The following is a 5319-nucleotide window of genomic DNA, read 5'->3' on the forward strand; positions in this document are numbered from 1 at the left end:
ATAGGAAGAGTAGACTGACTTTCAGATCACTTTCCTAAACATGAGTTTAGTACCTTAGGGTTTTCCCCTATCAAGATCCTATCTGTACAGTCTACCTACTCTGTTCCTGTGGAAATAAGCATATCTGCTTCCTTAGTTTGCCTGTAGAATTTGAAGATAATCCCAGTAGAGATTATATATTATCTGGGTCCAAAATAGGATTTCTGTGGTTTCACACTGTTGTCATCATAGCACATCAGAGAATCTCAGAATTTTAAGGGATCTCTCTGAAGATCACACCACCTCCTTCACAGCTCCGCCTACTGAGAATCTGTGGTTAGCTCTATCATTTCCATTGTCTTGAACTTCATTACCTCGAAAGCCTCCTTAATTCATGGACAGAGAGCTCAAATTGGAGAGTTCTTTCTTCTGATGAAGTAAAATCTCCCTTTCACATATTCCCTCAGGATTCCTTACCCACCTTTGGAAGAAAAAGAGGATTGATGCATTTCCCCTTCACATGGTAGGTCTTCCCCCACTTCTGGGGTGGCCAGCAACTTCCCTGACCACACCATCCAAACCAAGATGTTCCTTATCATTACCTACTTACGCCCTTGCTGTTTCCTCCAAAGTGCTTATCAGAATCTGCTGTTGGTTTTTTGTATGTCTTTTTCATAAGAGAATGTCAGCTCTCAGAAGGGCCACACTGAGCTAACTTACTTATGGCTGCCCTGCCAGCACCTGGCACTGACCCAGGCACATCATGGGTATTCAGTGGCCACTGGATATGTGACTATATGTCTTCAGATATTTTTAAATAGCTCATATTCTCTCCTTAGCGCTCCATGACCTGACCATATATCCGTATTCCTTCTGAGGGTTTTCAAAGTGCAAAGGTAAGAGAGCGGACGGGTAACAAATCTCTGTAAAGGAGAATGGCATAAAGAAATGGGAAGTGGTGAGGTTGTGGAACTGGCCAGAGTACATGCTTTGCCCAAAGGCACTCAAATTCAAGAAATTTTTAATCCCTAGGATTGCTGAGCATAACATGTCTGTGGCTGGATTGGGCCTGCAGACCACCATTTTACAAGCCCTCTTTCAACTCTTCTTTCTTGATCATAGTTTCCAGACATCCCATCTCCCTCCCTTAGGAATATTCCAGTATGTTAGTATCCCTCTTGAAGTTTGCTTAATTGACCAGGAAGTCACAGCACGAGGGGCACAGGGCACATGGGACTGTTACCTTCTGTGGTCTGAATAGTAAACCGATCTCAGAGCAGCCCAGGAGGCCTGAGGTCTCTCAGCAGATGTCCCACATTGTTGTTGGCTCCAATTGAGTTTGTAGTCAATACGTCTTTTTTTTTTTTTTTTTTTACCATGAGCTGCTGACAAGCCACTTAATGATAATAATATTTATGCAACAGCCTAAACAAAGGTCTCTGGCCTTGGAGGAATTCAGGCCAGATACACTTCTTGATGATGTTTTCTTTCCACACAAGTCCCGACAAGAAGAACAGGATTCCCCAATCACTCTAATCTCCCACAGACAGATGAGGCCCAAGCAACCAATTGAATCACAAAGGAATAATCCAGTCAGTTGCTTTTCCTGACCAAGGTAATTAAACTAGACCAATAGACCTGGTTGCATACTAAAATAATCTCTGGCCCCATCCCTGGAGACTCTGACTAAGTCTGCAGCACCAGAAGTCTGTATTGTCAACAAGCTCCCTAGATGATGTGGCACATCTAAGAGCCCAAATCTAGAGACCACTGTCTTGCCTAACAGGATCAGTATTGCTTGCAAATTCTCAAAACTCTGGAAGTGAGGCCCTCTCAGTGACAGACACATCCTAAAATTTGAGAGCCACCCATCTAGATGAGGGCTGACAAACTTTTTTATTAAAGAGCCAGACAGCAAATATTTTAGGCTTTGTGGGGTGAGAGACAAAATTGAAGATATTATGTTGGTACATATTATATAACTGTTTAAAATGTAGCCATTTGTTATAGGTTAAATTGTGTCCCGCCCTCCCTCTCTCCAGAGAAGATATGTTGACCTCTGAATCTCTAGCACCTTAGAATGTGGCCTTGTTTGGAACAAGGATCTTTGAGAAATAATCAAGTTAAGATGATATTATTAGGACAGGCCCTAATCCAATGTGGCGGGTGTCCTTATACAAAGGGGAATGTGGCCATAAGGAGAAACACAGGAAAATGTTACCTATAAGCCAAGGAATGCTCGAGGCTACCATAAACTAGGAATGAAGCATAGAATGTGTGCTCCCTCACAGCCCCAAGGAGGAACCAACCCTGCCTGCTGACACCTTGATTTTGGACTTAGCCTTCACATATGTGAGACAATAAATCTGTGTTTAAGTCACTCAGTTTGTGGTCCTTTATTATGGCAGCCCTAGAAAACTAATACACCATTAAAAATGGAAAAACAAGTCTTAGCCCAAGGGCCATATAAAAACAAGAAGGCAGATGTGGCCCATGGACCATATCTAGACTATGCCCAACCATGATAACGATGGCTCAACATCCTGGCAATCAACCCATTGTTCATCATCTCACAGTAGACCCAGTCTGAGGTGCCCATGTCCAACTCAACGTCTTGGGAGAGGTTTTCCCTAACCTCTGTAATGTTAACTGTGTACTTCAAGTGTCTTGCCAGCCTTGTTCACTGCTACATCCTCAGAACCTGACACATACCAACTTTCAATAAATATTAAATGAATGAGTGAATTTAAGACAGATAATCACAAGCTCAGTTTTCAGAGAGGCAACTTAAAGCCATGGGTTATCACTGATTGCTTAAAGTGACGCAGCAGAAAACCCAGGATTAAAATCCACTTATCCAGACTTCCAAACTTACAGTCCTTTTATTGTGCCACTCCACCTCTTAAACATACCTAAGCCTTTCCTGAAACACTGGCACTTAAAACACAACACGTTGTCCACATTTTTACACGAGAGGGATGTTAGGAACTTAGGTGTGATGAACACCCAGCCATTAAGCAGCCACAGGCAGGCTGAGCAGAAGGTACACCAGAACATTTATGAGGAAAACTCTGTGGTAGGCAGACCTTTACCAGGGCTACTTAGCTCCCATCCTCTTTTTAAGCCACACCTCAATTTCATTCTGGGAAATCAGTTCTCTTCCAGTGTGTAGCCATGGCAGGAGGTAATTCTTGAGCCTGCCTTCCAACTACAAAGAAAACGACCAATCCATATGATACCTGCCCACGGATAGAGTCATGGGCTATACATGCCTAAGGTCACCTGATGCGATACTGTCTTCCTGACTTTGTAACTCCCAAATAACAGGGGACATAGCATATTAGCTATCGACTGCTGTATAGCAAATAGCCACAAACTTAGCATCTTAAATCAACGTGTGTTTATTTGTTCACAGCTCTGTAGGTCAGAATTCGGGGATGCCGTGCCTGTGTTCTTTGCTCACGGTCTCTGATGGCTAATTTTATATGTCAACTTGACTGAGCTGAGGGATGCCCATATAGACGGTAAAATATTATTTCTGGGTGTGTCTGTGAGGGTGTTTCTGGAAAAGATTAGCATCTGAATCGGTGAGTAAAGGAGCTGCCCTCACCAACCTGGGAAGGTATCATCTATCTGTGGGCCTGAATAGAACAGAAAGGTGGAGGAAGGGCAAATCTGCTCTCTCCTTAAGCTGGGACATCCATCTTCTCCTGCCTTTGGACATCAGTGCTCCTGGTTCTTGGGCCTTCACACTTGGACTAGCACCTACATTATCAGCCTCCTGATTCTCAGACCTCAGACAATATTTTACACGTCAGACAAGCTGGTTTTCTAGTTTGAAGATGGCAGCTCATAGAACTTCTCAGCCTCCATAATCATGTAAGACAATTCCTATAATAAACCTTCTCTTATATATACCTATATAAATATCCTATTGGTTCTATTTCTCTGGAGAACCCTGACTAATACAAGATCTCAAAGATGCTGGCTGCCTGTGTCCCCATCTGACACCTCTTCCAAGCTCATTCCTGTTATTAGAATTCAGTTTCTTGCAGTTGCAGGACTGAGTTCCTTGTTTCCTTTTTAACTGTTGGCCAGGGGTCACTTTCAGCTCCTTGCAGCTATTCTGTGGTCCTGGCATAGGGACCCATCCCCATCTTCAAAGCCAGCAATGGCACATATCATCTTTCTGATGTTCCGAATCTCTCTGACTTCCCTTTCTGCCTTCCTCTTCTGCTTTAAAGAACTCATTAGATTAGATTAGGCCCATCCTGATCATCTCCGTATGTTAAGGTGGACTGTTTTGGACTTTATGCCCAGAAAATCCTTTCGTCGAGTACCTACATTTGTATTCTACCAAGTAACCAGGGGACAGGAGTCTTGGGTCCTCTATCAAATGCTGCCTACCTAGAGATCATTTTCATCACAGAGGTAACAGTGGTAGGCATGCCCCAGCCACTCAGTTCCTGCTAGGAGACAGAGACAGTTGCTGTGTTTCCCACGTCCTGCTTCTTGGGCTTAAGGTGCTTTCTTGGTTCCTATCATTCCCAAGCTTAGTCTCCCAGCCTATCATCAAATCTTATAACTCCTAATATAAAAAATAAAATCTCCATGTACCAGATATTAGCCCAAACTGCATTGTGTTGCAATCAAGAAACCTGACTGTCTCAAACTCCAGAAGATGCCCAGCAATCCACCACAAAACAGGGATTCTTGTGGAAGGGAGAGTGTGATAGGGCAGGAAAAATCCACGGGCAGCTTTGTCAAACCACATACCCCCATCCCCATAAAACTGACATGCTGGTTTAAAATACCGGAGTTCTACTAAACCATAGAAAAGCAACGACTGTTTGTTTGTTTAATGATTTAAATATGGGAACTCTTCACAAATTTGTGTGTCAGCCTTGCACAAGGGTCATGCCAATCTCCTGCATTCTTTCATTTCTTTAATTTTTTTAAGATTTTATTTATTTAACACAGAGAGAGAGAGAGGGAGTGCACAAGCAGGGGGAGCAGCAGAGGGAGAAGCAGGCTCCCCACTGAGCAGGGAGCCCGATGTGGGACTTGATCCCCAGACCCTGAGATCATGACCTGAGCCGAAGGCAGGCAACTCTTTTTTTGTTTTTATTTTTTATTGTTATGTTAATCACCATACATCATTAGTTTTTGATGTAGTGTTCCATGATTCATTGTTTGTGCATAACACCCAGTGCTCCACGCAGAACGTGCCCTCTTTAATACCCATGACCAGGCTAATCCATCCCCTCCTCCCCTGTAGAACCCTCAGTTTGTTTTTCAGAGTCCATCATCTCTCATGGTTCACCTCCCCCTCCGATTTAC

The 5319-nt window shown here is 43.4% G+C and overlaps 1 pseudogene; it reads right to left on the minus strand.

The window, feature by feature from the left end:
* Positions 1-4846: 4846 nt before the first annotated feature.
* On the minus strand, positions 4847-4946 carry LOC148164412 (U6 spliceosomal RNA; annotated as a pseudogene).
* Positions 4947-5319: the final 373 nt, after the last annotated feature.

This window comes from Eumetopias jubatus, unplaced genomic scaffold (assembly GCF_037043125.1).
Source record: "Eumetopias jubatus isolate StellerSeaLion01/CBP00866 unplaced genomic scaffold, mEumJub1_p1.0 scaffold_5, whole genome shotgun sequence".
Taxonomy (NCBI): domain Eukaryota; kingdom Metazoa; phylum Chordata; class Mammalia; order Carnivora; family Otariidae; genus Eumetopias; species Eumetopias jubatus.